Below are 17,004 nucleotides of genomic sequence, written 5' to 3'. Positions count from 1 at the left end.
GTTCTGAGAGAAACCACTGAATTATCCAATCCTCAAGTTAACGTTCCTAACCCCCTGACTCCCTCCCTCCCTCCCTGCCTTCCTCCACACACACTCACACACTTTTCCGCACCCGTACATGCAGTTCCTTTTTGCTTTGTTTTGTTTTGTTTCGTTTTCAACGGCCTACAGTATTTGACAATGGCGACTGACAATCGGCTTATGTTTGGAAAATTTGTTTGCGGGGCAAATTTGCACAGAACTTCGTTATCCGTCCGTAATGGAGTCGTCTCTCGAGGTATCGAGTGGGCTACTTGGTTGGGAACAACTATTATGTAGCGAAGATTTGGGCAAAGAACAAATAACGTCCCAGTCTTTCCTGTCTGCTAAAACCGAAACCAGGAGATACCCCTTTTACTACACCTTTATCATCTGCCTAAAGGTTTCAACGGGAGATGCACCTTGATTCAAATCTTTGTTATGCTCTGACATATTATTGTGCGATTAGAATTCTTACAGAACCTATCATCAAGGTTTTTGCGCAACATTTCTTCGAAATCTTCCATTGTTTTCTTCCTACTATCTCGGATGTTATCAGTGTGAATTACACCGCTAATTTTATCTCAGATATCCCGCCAATACGTAGAAAAGCTCGGTGAATGATTTTGCCATATATTTCAGTGTTCTTGTTCCAGAGGCGAACTACGGCGGGATTTAAATTCCTATTTATATTACGCATTTCGCAACCTTGAACGACACATCGGTAATCAAAGGAAGCTGTATCAAATGGTTCAAATGGCTCTGAGCACTATGGGACTTAATATCTGGGGTCATCAGTTCCCTAGAACTTAGAACTACTTAAACCTAACTAACCTAAGGCTATCACACACATCCATGCCCGAGGCACGATTCGAACCTGCGACCGTAGCGGTCGCGCGGTTGCAGACTTAAGCGCCTAGAACCGCTCGGCTACACCGGCTGGTGAAGCTGTATCACTAGAATCTATATGAATATCACGGACGATACATCAGTGTGCTGATCGCTATAATCAAACGCAGTGTCCTAGTTCAAATTCCAAATCTATTCTTCAACCTTGGAGGTTGGACGCCACAGCCTGTAACTGCCTTTTCCAAAAAAACAGCTCAAATCCCTGCTTACCATACTAGTCAGTTTTCTTAGTAAGAGATGTGAGTATACTGTACAGATTTTTTCGTCGTGTAACACGAAGTCCAGCTTTTGTTTGCAATTTACTACTACGACATTCCTTATCGTAACCATCCGCTCTAGACGTTACCCATCGCAAACGCAGTTTTCTAGATTTTTACAGGACGCTACCAGTTGAATATATCATTCCCAAATAAGTTGAAAAAAGTACGAATCTGAAGTAATCCACGAGGAACTACTGGAAAGTGGTAATACCCTCAACTGCTCAAATGAAATAACTATCATTCCCTCGTGTCTACTGCCAAGTGCCGTTTGTATTTACTAACATTGCGTTCTCCGAATATAATGAAATTTTTAGTGCAAAAACAAGACAGAGCGTCATGAATGCCCTTGTGACTAGTACTTTACAAAATTTCTCTCTTTCTTCCTCTTCTTCTATTAATTTTCGCTAACGTAAAGGTGGCTTCCATTCGCTAGGGAAAAACAATGACAACGACACTGTTTTATAATTCTGCGGACGAAGCGCAGTCTACATTACAGATTGTTGCTTTAATATCGATTTCGGCTGAATTTGTTCATTTGTGGAAAGAATGGTAGATGGCAGTGAGGCAGATCTGCTGATGCATGGCATCAGAAATTGCGTGCACCCTCAATCGATAAATATGCTGTGATTTTGACTATTACACTGTCTAATGCTTTCCAGAACTCTGAATGCCTTTCACCTTTTCTCTGTACCTCAGTATGCTTATTCATTGTTCATGGTTCTTTCTTACGAGTCCATTAAACTTCAATGTCCTTTTCATAATTACTAAATTGTGATCCGAGATTGTCCAAAAGAACAGACGCAATTTCGTTCCCACAGCAATTATGAGTCAACCAAGACACAAAGGAATCACTAACATTAGCTGAAAGATGGCACTAATTTTAGTCAATAGGGAAACTTAAAAATTTGTGCCAGACTGGGATTCGTACTCGCGTCACCTGCCTATGAGGCAGATGCGTTAACCATTATGCCATCTGGACACAGTGGTTATTTCAGCTGCACGGATTATTCTCGCACGTCTCCTGTCACACCCGAACTCTTCACTTATCCACACTCTGCTAATGTAGCGCTCTTGCCCATTATCCTCATTACCCGCGGCATTTCGCCAATTCCAGTAAGAGTTCGAGCGTAGTGTAAACATGCAGTGAGGTGGTCAGCTGGAGGTCAGGTACAGTCTTACAAGCTTGTAAAAGTGATGCAGAGTGGCGATGCTGAGAAATAATTGTTAAGGTAAATTCAATACGTTGCACAGTTTTCGATTAATTAGCGTTGAAGTTTGCCAGTCAGATCGTTGCCCGCGAAAATTCAAGCAGCCTGTCCGAGACAGTGTTATCAAACGTGTTCTTTTGGTTTCCTCAAATTGAACATCAGAGCGATACAAGTTACAGCTTCGTTTACTACTGTGGGAAATGGGTGTCAAGCTTGATTTGATTTGATTTTATCAGTGAAGCAAAAACAACAGTGGTCAAAAAAATGGTTGAAATGGCTCTGAGCACTATGGGACTCAACATCTTAGGTCATAAGTCCCCTAGAACTTAGAACTACTTAAACCTAACTAACCTACGGACATCACACACATCCATGCCCGAGGCAGGATTCGAACCTGCGACCGTAGCAGTCGCACGGTTCCGGACTGCGCGCCTAGAACCGCGAGACCACCGCGGCCGGCAACAGTGGTCAAGCCTGCTGCTGCCCGCACCGAAACAGATTTTATTGTGCGGTATCGTTCCCTGTGTCTCTAGGAAAGCCAACCAATGCCCCTGAACAGCGCTAGGAGATCCTTTACTAGTGCTTTGCTAGACACAATTTCTTCATGTCTGGTTGATCCGAAAGTTCTGTCCTTTAATCTCCAATGCCTCGCATTCGAAGATCAAATGTGATGCGGTTTCCTCGTCCACATCACACATGCTACATTTGGGGTCTTCTCCTATTATCCCCATTGTATGTAGGTGTTTTTTGAAATTCTCATGGTCTGCCAATAGTCTAACAATGACTTTCGTTTCCCTCCTGTTCAAGCCTAGAACATGGCTTCGACATAAATACCTTGCATGTTTTTGCTTTTGGACCTTAGCCCCATATTCTACATGTTGTCTCCTTGTCGTCTTGTAGTTTTATTTTGATCATTGTCTTACTGATTGTCAGCACAGTTCAGGTCCAATAAATGGTGTCATCGCCCCTATCCTGACCAACCTTTTGGCTTGCTCATTACCAAAAATGGCTCTGAGCACTATGGGACTTAACATTTGAGTTCATCAGTCCCCTAGACATAGAACTACTTAAACGTAACATCACACACATCCATGCCCGAGGAAGGATTCGAACCTGCCACCGTAGTGGTCACGCGGTTCCGGACTGAAGAGATTAGAACCGCTCGGCCACAACGGCTTGCTCATTACCACCAATCCCTGAGTTTCCAGGGACCTATAATAGGTTTCCCCTATTGCTATCCCCTAGCTCCCCAAGGACTTTGTGGCATTTTGCAACGTTCTTTGACCCTGTTGCAGATGATGCCAGTGCTTTCCGGGCTGCTTGGCTCTCTGAATGAATGAAAATGCTACGTCCTCTGTAGCACCTCCGCAAATTCTCCTCCACACACAACCCTGAGAGCAGATATTTCTGCTTGAAACACAATGGCCATCTTCCCTTGAGAGATTGCACTCTCCAGCCTTGGCTGTACCCTGTATACCCCGATTCCACCACTTCGGTCTGTTTTCGAACCCTCAATGAACCAGACCATGTGTCCAGTAAGGTGACGAAATCTGTTCTCCTAGAGATCTCTACTTCCAATTACTGCATTGAAAGGCTCGTTGAAGTAGCTGGGAGTTATTATATACTCGGACAGCATTTCCCTAACCACACCTATGTGTACCCTACTCAGTATTTTAGTGTGAGATCATGGATACCCCAGTTAGTTCCAGTTTTCGCCATCTTTAGCCTGTGTGCTCCAGCTGCTGCCTCCATCTTTACCCACAGGTGTAATGAGGGAATGTCCAGCATGGTTCCCATCCCAATCCCAACAGTGGGTGTTCTGCTAATTCCGCCTGTAACGGCTAAGCAGGCCAATCACTGCACCATAGCAAGCTCCTCAGGACCTACCTGCTGTTCTGCCTTTCTCCACCAAACTGTAGCCCCATAATTGATCACAGGTCTTACTACCATGGTGTATATCCAGTACAAACTCTTCGGACTTAAGACCCAGTTTTTACCACATGCTCTCCTGGTACTCATTAGAGTACCTTTCGCCTTGGAACATATGCTCCGGATGTGAGAGGTCCACGATAGTTTCTCATGCAGGGTTACCTCTAAATATTTCTATATATCCCCTTCACTGATATTCATCGAGAAGCTTGAGATTCCAACATGCGTGTTGGATCTGCTTCTTCGTAAATGGTATTACAACTGTCTTCTTAGGACTGACCCTTTCCAGCACCAATTTTGCACAATGTTCAATGCTCCTTCTGCCATAGCTCTGACTATACTTGTAAACTTGCCAAGTATTACTTGTGTCAAGCTTACCTATGCCATTGTCTTATGGTATTTATTTCCGTTTAGATTCGAAGCTAAGTAAACACTTCCACACGTCTGGCAACTGTGTCTCTGGCAGGCAGTTTGAAACTACGCTTGCAATGTTCCATTTGACTAACTTCACTGCCAACAAAATCGGAAATGGTGCAACGTATCAAGTTTTTTCTTAACATTTATTTCTAAGCTCGACCTACGCCGCAGCATCGTAACTAGCTTTCAAACTGTTTCTGACCACCCTGACCTGCCAGATACGACTTCTATGAAGTCCCCCCATGAACCATGGACCTTGCCGTTGGTGGGGAGGCTTGCTTGCCTGAGCGATACACAACGGAGGGCTATGTGTTGAGAGGCCAGACAAACGTGTGGTTCCTGAAGAGGGGCAGCCTTTTTGGATGATTGACTGATCTCGCCTTGTAACACTAACCAAAACGGCCTTGCTGTGCTGGAACTGCGAACGAGTGCATGCAGCTTTACTGTATGGTTAAATGATGATGACGTCCTCTTGAGTAAAATATTTCGGAGGTAAAATAGTCCCCCATTCGGATCTCCGGGCGGGGACTACTCAATAGGACGTCATTACAGGAGAAAGAAAACTGGTGTTCTACGGATCGGAGCTTGGAATGTTAGGTCCCTTAATCGGCCAGGTAGGTTAGAAAATTGAAAAAGGGAAATGGATAGGTTAAAGTTAGATATAGTGGGAATTAGTGAAGTTCGGTGGCAGGAGGAACAAGATTTTTGGTCAGGCGAATACAGGGTCAGAAGAAGGGATCGGTTGGTAGGACATGTTCTGAGGCATCAAGGGATCACCAATTTAGTATTGGAGAGCAGAGTAGAGGGTAAAAATCTTAGAGGGAGACCAAGAGATGAATACACTAAGCAGATTCAGAAGGATGTAGGTTTCAGTAGTTACTAGGAGATGAAGAAGGTTGCAGAGGATAGAGTAGCATGGAGTGCAACATCAAACCAGTCTCAGGACTGAAGACCATAACAACAACAACATCTGATGAAGTAATCTCTGTCGCATCACAATTTGTTACAGCTGGTATCTTCGTGTGTCTCCTGGCTTTTTCCAAGTGTAGCTCCCGTTCTAATGATTTCTGAGCAGCGTATTTGTTATTTCCACCTGAAATGTATTGTACGTGTATGTGTGTGTGTGTGTGTGTGTGTGTGTGTGTGTTTGTGTGTGTGTGTGTGTGTGTGTGTGTGTGTGTGTGTGTGTGTGTGTGTGTGCGTGTGTGTCTGTGTATGTGTGCGTGTTTGGAGCTGAAATCTATTGCGGACGTCAAGAAGTCTGCTTTCCTCCAGCCGAGTCCGTATTCTACCATGGTGTTCTTCGTTTCTTTCCCCTATGTCAACCAGTCCCTGAGTTTTGTCTTTTTTTCTATTCCGAATAACACTTCAATTGTCTCGCATACTATATCTTGTCGTATTCTTCTTGCGACGTCAGCCTGTTGCTAAGCAGAATAATCCTATCGTTGAATTGCTCACAGCAACTCACTCTCTAGCCTGTCTTGGTACTTACTCCAAGTATGGCACATTTTGCTGTTGACAATACTCTGTATTCATCCAACACAAATCCTTACTTTCTTTCCATTACGCTTCATTGGCATCTACTACATTTTGGATGCAAACATCGCACTGCTTTTTTCCCCTACCAGTTAAAGATTTCTGACATACCACGCTCAACCGCTGATGAAACTAAAAATTAAAGCTAAACACTTCCTGAGCAGGCCTTTGAACACTCAACGGTACCGACCGAATTCCGTATCATCCTCAACCCATGGGCGGCAAACGGTACGGATATAAAGGAGAATCTAGTTAGCGCAACCTCTCTCCGGGAGTTATCAGCTTGCGGGAACGAAGCCACTATTTGTCAATCAAGCAGCTCCTCAAATGGTCTCCTAATTTTTTGACTTGACTAAGGGATTCTAAGTTAACTTAATTCATGTCTGTCATATAGTGTTTAGGTAGTCAGTTAAAACTTTCGAAAATAAGTTTAAAAGCATGCTTACATTAGCGTTTAGTTAAGTATTAGTATGGGTTACGAAATTTCAGTGCTCTTGTGCTACGTTATTCTCTGCTTTTGTGTACATTTTTCTATCAAAATATGTGTGACATATGTGGTGGTTGACGCAGAAATCTGAAGGAGCGGGTGTTCTGTGAAGACCGTAGATTATGATTTCAATGGGACGAATGTAGCGGGGAGGAACCGGGGGTAGATAATGAGGCTCTGCCATGGCAATGTAAGTTATGTAGAAAGGACAGAAAAATTTGTGTCCTGAAGGCTGAATTAAAAATTTCGAATTTGGAATATGTAGATTATAGGAGAAAAAGAGACAGCGTGCTGGGAAAAGGTAGCAAGCAGAGGGCGAGAAAGGGAAACTGTTGAAAAAGCTTTAGAAACTCAGGTGGTAACTTCGTTTGGCTTGCTATCTGAAGTAGTGGGAGAAGGACCTCATCCAGATGTAGTTGAATGTAGTTTAAAGCAGAGTATTAGTTTAAAGAAAAAAGACAAGTCGTGATCAAATCAGAATAAGAAAAGAGAAATTCTGCTTCTAGGTAGCAGCTATGGGAGGGGTGTAGACCAGCAGTTTCAGGAAACATTAGGTGCAGGGTACCAGGTCATAGACGTAGTGCAACCAGGTACTAACTTTAGCCAGGTGACAGAAAACTTAGGTCAGCTATGTAGGGACTTTGAGAAATAAAATCAGATAATCGCTGTTGGTTGAGCAGGAAACAGCTTGGCTATGAATCCAAGATATAGTATTAGGGGTGACATGGATAAAATAGGAGCAGAAACTGGGGTCTGTGGAGGTCTTTCAGCAACATGATCGCTCCTGGGTAGACAATGCAGTAAGGCATGTTAACGCTGAGCTGAACATGATGCTCCAGTTATTAGCAAAATCTCACATAAGTATAGTTCCAGTTGATGCTATTGTTTGGTATGGATATATTATACATGGCCTGCACCGAAACAAAAAGTGGAAAAAAATAAGTTAGCTTATTAGCAGAATCTGTAAGGGGGGGAGGGGGGTGCACAGTTACACAAGGAATGATCCATGTGATTAATGGGACAAGGAAGACAAGCTTCTTAGGTTAGAGCCAAAATCCATACAGACAACAAGCAAGAAAAATACAATAAATAAATCTTCATCTACAGTAAGTAGGGATAAAGCTCAGGGTAATATCAATTTATTTCATGAGAATATCAGGGGAATAAAATATGAAGTAGATGAGCTGTTAGTATGTTTAGATGATCTCAAAAATAAGAATCAGATTGTTATACTTTGTCTCTCTGAACACCATGTAACTATGGGGATAGAAAGCGTCATTATAAATGGGTGTAATTTAGCATCTTATACTTCCACATCTAGCATGGATAAAGGAGGAGTTGCCATTTACACAAAACAAGATAACAAATAAAAAACTGCAAAGTAAGAAAATTTTGTGTCGATCAGCACTTTGATGTTTGTGCATGTGAACTACAGCTAGATAACGTCGTGTTAGGAGATTGGGAGCTATTCATGAAAACGTTTGACTCCCTATTATACTGTCTGTCAGTCAAAAAGGAGAAGTTATTAATCTGCAGGTGTTCCAGTGTAAACTTTCTGAGCAATTCTGATAGGAAAAGTGAACTAGAAGTATTATTAATGACGTACAACATAGAACCAATGATGAACTTCCCTACAGCATGTCTCAAGACAGTGGCACTCTGATAGATGATGTCTAGCGGTTAAGGCGCTCAGTCCGGAAGCGCGCGACTGCTACGGTCGCAGGTTCGAATCCTGCCTCGGGCATGGATGTGTGTGATGTCCTTAGGTTAGTTAGGTTTAAGTAGTTCTAAGTTCTAGGGGACTGATGACCACAGATGTTAAGTCCCATAGTGCTCAGAGCCATTTGATCCATTTTTTGATAGAGATGATGTATTTATACAATATGAGGATGTAGAACTAACACATGCTTTCCCTGTGACAAATGGGTTATCAGACCACGATGCACAGCAGGTTAACTTACAAAACTGAGCAGAGTGTACAATTCAGAAACCACTACATAAAACTGTAAGGTTGCTCAACCTGGTATCTATAGGGCATTTCAGAAAAAGTTTAAGAAATGTTAATTGATGAGAAGTATATAATGATCCAAATGATAATGATAAATGTAACAAATTTCTTGATACATTTATGTCACTCTTGGAATATAGTTGCCCAAAAACAAATTGCTAAATATAACACCAAGTAGTTTTTAAAGAAACCTTGGATTACTACATGTATTAAAGTGTCTTCAGAAAGAAAAAGAGGACTCTATGGGACAGCAAGAATAGGTAAGACCCAGAAGTAATTTTACACTATAAAAATTATTGTAAAATACTGAGGAAAGTAGTCAGAAAATCAAGAAATATGTGTATTAGAGGTGAAATTAGCAATCTGACCAATAAAATCAAATCAGTATGGAATGTTGTTAGTAGGGAGACTAGAAAAGTAACCACTGGGGTAGGTAGTATTACTATTAAATAGAATGAGACCATCATAACCAGCAGTAGGCAAGTAGCTAATGTACTTAACAACCATTTCTTAAGTGTAGGTGAAAAATTGGGGAGAATGGTTCAAAAGAAAAAGGTAAGCAGCATATGGAAGGCCCAGTTTTAAGAATTCCTCGTCATATAAATGTTCACCTAACAAACTTTTACGAAATAAAGAAAGTCATTAAATCTTTAAAAATAAATGTTATATTGGAGTAGAAGACATCTCGAACAAGATATTGAAACAATGTGGAGCAGTTACAACCGAAATTCTGAGTCACATATATAATACGTCACTAACTCAAGGGATTTTCGCTGACAAGTCAATATATGGTATTGCCAAGCCTCTCTACAAAAGAGAGGACACCGTAGATGTCAATAATTACTGCCCAGTATCCTAAATTAGAGCGTTTTAAAAATCGTCGAGTCAGCAATGTACACAGGAGTGGTTACCCATCCGAACAATAATGGTATACTTAGTAAATCACTGTTTGTATTTTAAAAGTGCTGATCCACTGAGACAGCAATGTACAATTTCACTAACCTCATAATAGAGTATTTAAATAGTAAAATGTCACTTACAGGAATTTTCTGTACGAAAGCATTTGATGTGCGAACCATGACATTGTTGTTGTTGTGGTCCAGAGACTGGTTTGATGCAGCTCTCCATGTTACTCTATCCTGTGCAAGGTTCTTCATCTCCCAGTACCTACAGCAACCTACATCCTTCTGAATATGATTAGTGTATTGATCTCTAGGTTACCCTCTGCTATTTTTACACTCCATGCTGCCCCCCAATAGTAAATTGGTGATCCCTTGATGGCTCAGAGTATGCCCTAACAACCGATCCCTTCTCCTAGTCAAGTTGTGCCACAAATTTCTCTTCTCTCCAATTCTACTCAATACCTCCTAATTAGTTATGTGATTTACCCATCTAATCTTCAGCATTCTTCTGTAGCACCAGATTTCGAAAGCTTCTATTCTCTACTTGTCTACACTATTTATCGTCCACGTTTCACTTCAATACATGGCTACACACCATACAAATACTTTCAGAAAAGACTTCCAGACAATTAAATGTATACTCGATGTTAACAAATTTCTCTTCTTCAGAAATGCTTTCCTTGCCATTGCCAATCCACATTTTATATCCATTCTACGTCGACTATCATCAGTTATTTAGTCCCCAAATAGCAACACTCATTTACTACTTTAAGCGTCTCATTTCCTAATCTAATCCAATTAAAACACCCGATTTAATTACACTACATTCCATTATTCTCGTTTTGCTTTTGATGATGTTCATCTTATATCCTCATTTCAAGACCCTGTCCATTCCGTTCAGCCGCTCCTCCAGGTCCCTTGCTGTCTCTGACAGAATTACAATGTCTTCGGCGAACCTCAAAGTTTTTATGTCTTCTCCATGGATTTTAATTCGTACTCCAAATTTTTCTTTTGTTTCCTTTATTGCTTGCTCAATATACAGATTGAATAACATCGGGGATAGGCTACAACCCTGTCTCACTCCATTCCCAACCATTGCTTCCCTTTCATGTCCCTCAACTCTTATAACTGCCACCTTCTTTCTGTACAAATTGAAAATAGCCTTTCGCTCCTTATATTTTACCCCTGCCACCTTCAGAATTTGGAAGAGAGTATTCCAGTCAACTTCGTCGAAAGCTTTCTCTAAGTCTACAAATGCTACAAACATAAGTTTGTCTTCCCTTAATGTGTTTCCTAAGATAAGTCATAGGGTCCGAATTGCCGCACGTGTTCCAATATTTCAACGGAATCCAAACTGATCATCCCCGAGGTCGGCTTCTACCAGTTTTTCCATTCGTCTTTAAAGAATTCGTTTTAGTAGTTTGCAGCAGTTCCTTTTTAAACTGATAGTTAGGTAATTTTCACCTATGTCAACACATGCTTTCTTTGGGAGTGGAATTATTATATTCTTCTTGAAGTCTGAAGGTATTTCGCCTGTCTCATACATCTTGCTCACCAGATGGTAGAGTTTTGTCAGGACTGGATCTCCCAAGGCTGTCAGTAATTCTAATGGAATTTTGTCTACTCCCAGGCCCTTGTTTCGACTTAGGTCTTTCAGTGCTCTGTCAAACTCTTCACGTAGTACCATATCTTCCATTTCATCTTTATCTACATTCTCTTCCATTTCTATAATATTGTCCTTAAGAACATCGCCCTTGTACATACCCTCTACATACTCATTCTACCTTTCTGTTTTCACTTCTTTACTTAGAACTGGGATTCCATCTCAGCCCTTGATATTCATGCAAGTGGTTCTCTTTTCTCCAAAGGTCTCTTTAATTTTCCTGTATGCAGTATCTATCCTAACCCTAGTGAGATAAGCCTCTGCATCCTTACATTTGTCCTATAGCCATGCCTGCTTAGCCATTTCGCACTTCCTGTCGATCTCATTTATGAGGCGTTTGTATTCCTTTTTGCCTGCTTCATTTACTGCATTTTATATCTTCTTCCTTCATCAATTGAATGCAGTATTTCTTATGTTACCCAAAGATTTCTATTAGCCGTCGTCTTTTTACCTACTTGATTCTCTGCTGCCTTCACTACTTCATCCCTCAGAGCTACCCATTCTTCTTCTACTGAATTTCTTTACCCCATTCCTGACAATTGTTCCCTTGTGCTCTCCCTGAAACTCTAAACAACCTCTGGTTTAGTCAGTTTATGCAGGTCCCATTTCCTTAATTTCCCACCTTTCTGCAGTTTCTTCAGTTTTAATCTACAGTTCATAACCAATAGATTGTGGTCAGAGTCCACATCTGCCCCTGGAAACGTCTTACAATTTAAAACCTGGGTCATGAGTCTCTGGCTTACCATTATATGATCTATCTGAAACCTGTCAGTATCTCCAGGCTTCTTCCATGTATACAACCTTCATGTATGATTCTTGAACCAAGTGTTAGCTATGATTAAGTTATGCTCTGTGCAGAATTCTACCAGACGGATTACTCTTTCATTTCTTCCCCCCAATCCATATTCACCTACTACGTTTTCTTCTCTCCCTTTTCCTACTATCGAATTCCAGTCACCGATGATTACTAAATTTTCGTCTCCCTTCACTATCCGAATAGTGACATTATATCACAGAAAGTACAATTCTATGTTATAAATGGGAATGAGTGGTTTAAGTTCTTTCTACCAAAAAGAAATCAAACAGTTTCTTTATATGGTTTAAGTGATTTAAGCAAGTTCCTCATCTTATCTATCCGTGATGAAATTACATTAGGTGCTCAATCCTAGGTTCAATCATAGCTCCCCCTCTGTTTTTGATATTTATGAATAACCTCCCTTCTTATCTGAATCAATAAACTGAACTGACACTTTTTGCTGATGATACAAGCATCATTATTAATCCAGTAAAACAATCTCCAATAGAAAAGGACACGTATAATGCCTTTGAAAAAGTTATTGATGGGTTTGCTGCGAAGGGGTTGCTCAGAACTTTGAGAAAGCACAGTATATCCCATTTTCTACTTTAGCGAGTACAGTTTCCTCAGTGAATATAACACAACAGAAGTCAGTAGGCAGATTAGAGTATACTAAGTTTTTGGGTGTACATATAGATGAGAATCTTAATTGGAAAATTCATATTTTGGATCTTGCAAAGCGATTAGGTTCTGCAATTTTTGCAGTCAGAATACATGCGAATTTTGAGTACATTGAAATTAGTAATCTAGCATACTTCATATACTTTCGCTCTCTGATGTCATATGGAATAATATTTTGGTGTAACTCAACACTTAGGCAAAATGTATTCACTGCTCAAAAAAAAAAAAAAAAAAAAAAAGTGGATAGAAAGACATGTGGGGCTCATAGTTGCACATCTGGTAGGCATCTGTTTTAAAGATTAGGAATTCTTACAACAGCCTCACAGTACATCTACTCAGTAATGAAATTTATTCTCAACAACGTGGACCAGTTTAAAATCAACAGCGACGTTCATGATTAAAATACAAAAACAAAGAAAGACTTACACTGTCCTCTACTTCAAATATCCAACTTCACATTACCTAAGGGGCAATATATGCTACTGTAAAACTTTTCGAAGAATTAGAAGATGAAATAACATGCCTGACGGACAGCAGTAATAGTTTCAAAAATACACTGTAATCAAATATTCTTGACAACTCCTTCTATGCCACAGATGATTTTTTGAATAGGAATAAATAAACCTGTAGCTACAATATATACATTTTGTGCCATTTAAGGGAGTGGGGTAGGTAAAAAAAATATATTCTAAAAAAAACTTTGATTCATTTGTTCATTTCTTGTGCACTTTACATGTTCCAAATCATAGTGGTTACCGCGACGTTGATCAATGGAACAAGAAATTAACTACCTAAGGACAATTTTTGTTTGTAAATATTTATTAGTAACAGTTATTTGATTCGAGAAGGAATAAAACTAAAAATTTAGTGCGGACTTCAATGCGAGATGATTATAATAGTTTCCACAACGAAACTTTGTTTCGAAACCCGACAGAAACCCCAAACAGATTTTGGGCGTATGTAAAGTACACTCCTGGAAATTGAAATAAGAACACCGTGAATTCATTGTCCCAGGAAGGGGAAACTTTATTGACACATTCCTGGGGTCAGATACATCACATAATCACACTGACAGAACCACAGGCACATAGACACAGGCAACAGAGCATGCACAATGTCGGCACTAGTACAGTGTATATCCACCTTTCGCAGCAATGCAGGCTGCTATTCTCCCATGGAGACGATCGTACAGATGCTGGATGTAGTCCTGTAGAACGGCTTGCCATGCCATTTCCACCTGGCGCCTCAGTTGGACCAGCGTTCGTGCTGGACGTGCAGACCGCGTGAGACGACGCTTCATCCAGTCCCAAACATGCTCAATGGGGGACAGATCCGGAGATCTTGCTGGCCAGGGTAGTTGATTTACACCTTCCAGAGCACGTTGGGTGGCACGGGATACATGCGGACGTGCATTGTCCTGTTGGAACAGCAAGTTCCATTGCCGGTCTAGGAATGGTAGAACGATGGGTTCGATGACGATTTGGATGTACCGTGCACTACTCAGTGTCCCCTCGACGATCACCAGAGGTGTACGGCCAGTGTAGGAGATCGCTCCCCACACCATGATGCCGGGTGTTGGCCCTGTGTGCCTCAGTCGTATGCAGTCCTGATTGTGGCGCTCACCTGCACGGCGCCAAACACGCATACGACCATCATTGGCACCAAGGCAGAAGCGACTCTCATCGCTGAAGACGACACGTCTCCATTCGTCCCTCCATTCACGCCTGTCGCGACACTACTGGAGGCGGGCTGAACGATGTTGGGGCGTGAGCGGAAGACGGCCTAACGGTGTGCGGGACCGTAGCCCAGCTGCATGGAGACGGTTGCGAATGGTCCTCGCCGATACCCCAGGAGCTGCACATACGATTCACGTCCACGCTGTCGCGGCATGCTACCAGTGTTAAAGACTGCGATGGAGCTCCGTATGCAACGGCAAACTGGTTAACACTGACGGCGGCGGTGCACAAATGCTGCGCAGCTAGCGCCATTCGACGGCCAACACCGTGGTTCCTGGTGTGTCCGCTGTGCCGTGCGTGTGATCATTGCTTGTACAGCCCTCTCGCAGTGTCCGGAGCGTCTGACACACCGGTGTCAATGTGTTCTTTTTTCCATTTCCAGGAGTGTATGCTAGCCGCAAGACACAATCATGGCCTTCTCTGAGCGAAAGCAATCGAAATACGGTCGAAGACAGTGCTAACAAAGTAGAGTTACTAAACACAACCTGCCGAAATGCCTTAACATAAGAAGACGAAGTAAATAGTCCAGAACCGAAAGAAGAACAGATGCCAACAGGGGTAACGTAGAAGTAAATATCTTCGGCGTAGTGAACCAACATCAAGCACTTAATAAAAGCAAGTCTTTCGGTTCAGACTGTGTACCAATTAGGTTCCTTTCAGAGTGCGCTGATGATATAGCTCCATACTTAACAATCATGTATAACTGTTCGCTAGCCGGAAGATCCATACCCAAAGACTGGTTTGTTGCACAGGTCACAACAATATACAGGAAAGGTAGTTTAAGTAATCCACTTAATTACAGGCCCATATCATTAACGTCGATATGCAGCAGGATTTTCGAACATATATTGTGTTCGAACATTATAAATTACCTCGAAGGAAACGGACTATTGACATACAGTCAGCATGGATTTAGAAAACATCGTTCTTGTGAAACACAACCAGCTATTTACTCGCATGAAGTGTTGAATGCTGTTGACCAGCGATTTCTGATCGAATCCGCATTTCTGGATTTCCGAAAGGCTTTTGACACTGTTCGTACAAGCGGCTTGTAGTGAAATTGTGTGCTTATGGAATATCGTCTCAGTTCTGTGACTGGATTTGTGATATCATGTCAGAGAGGTCCCAGGTCACAATAACTGCCTGGAAGTCATCGAGTAAAACAGGAATGATTTATGGCATTCTCCAAGGTGGTGTTATAGACCTTTTGCTGTTGCTGATCTATATAAAAGATTTGCGAGACAATCTGAGCAGCCATCTTAGGTCGCTTGCAGATGACGCTGTCGTTTATCGACTAGTAAAGTCTTCAGAAGGTCAAAACAAATTGCAAAGCGATTTAGAGAAGATATCGGAATGGTGCGAAAATTGGCAATTGACCATAAATAATGAAAAATGTGAGGTCATCCACAAGAGTGCTAAAAGGAATCTGTTAAACTTTCGTTACACATTAACTCAGTCAAATCTAAAGGCCATAAATTCCATTAAATACCTAGGAATTGCGATTATTAACAACTTGAATTGAAATGAACAAACAGAAAATTTGGTGGGAAAGGCTCATCAAAGATTGCGTTTTCTTGGCAGGAAACTTAAAAATTTAACAGGTCTAGCAAGGATACTGCCTACACTACGCTTGTCCGTACTCTTTTTTAGAGAACGGGTGCGCGGTGTGGGATCCTTACCCGATAGGATTGACGGAGTACGTCGAAAAAATTCAAAGAAGGGCAGCACGGTTTGTATTATCACGAAATGGTGGAGTGAGTCTCACTGAATTGATACAGGATTTATGGTGGACATAATTAAAACAAAGCCTTATAATTAAATGTGTCCTTTGACACATTTGATTTAGTCTGCTTCGATCATATTTGATCATTATCGTGAGATAATAACGAGACGGGAGTCTCAAAGGACACATTTAATTATAAGATCTGAGAAGATCACCATATGGTACAGCAGACGTCCCGCTACGTCCAATGCTGGGTAGCTCGCCAATACCGGCGAGCCCTGGCAATAGTGACGGTATTAAGGGAAAATGAATTAAAGTTTGTGTTGGGGAGGGAACTCGACCTAGGTAGTTCATGCAGCTATGTCTGCCATAGTGCCTCGGTGGTGTAGTGGTAGCGTATCTGCCTAGTAAGCAAGAAGACCCGGGTTCGAGTCCCGGCCGCGGCACAAGTTTTAATTGATTTAGTCTGCTTCGATCATAAAACAAAGCCGTTTTTCGTTGCGACGGAATCTTCTCACGAAATTCCAATCACCAACTTTCTCTTCCTAATGCGAAAATATTTCGTTGACGCCGACCTACATAGGGAGAAACGATCAGCATGATAAAATAGGGGGTATCAGAGCTCGTGCATTAAGACATGGGTGTTCGTTCTTTCCTCGCGCTTTACGATATAGGTATAATAGAGAACTGTGAAGGCGGTTCTATGAGTCCCCTGCCAGGCACTTAAATGT

The 17,004-nt window shown here is 41.6% G+C and overlaps 1 non-coding gene across 1 annotated transcript; it reads left to right on the top strand.

The window, feature by feature from the left end:
• The first annotated feature begins 16,647 nt into the window (after positions 1-16,647).
• Trnat-agu (transfer RNA threonine (anticodon AGU)) lies at positions 16,648-16,719 on the top strand. Its single transcript has one exon. It is a non-coding gene; the product is annotated as a tRNA-Thr (tRNA).
• The last annotated feature ends 285 nt before the right edge of the window (positions 16,720-17,004 follow it).

Source organism: Schistocerca gregaria, chromosome 5 (genome assembly GCF_023897955.1).
Source record: "Schistocerca gregaria isolate iqSchGreg1 chromosome 5, iqSchGreg1.2, whole genome shotgun sequence".
Classification (NCBI taxonomy): domain Eukaryota; kingdom Metazoa; phylum Arthropoda; class Insecta; order Orthoptera; family Acrididae; genus Schistocerca; species Schistocerca gregaria.
This window is presented reverse-complemented; position numbering and strand designations above follow the sequence as displayed.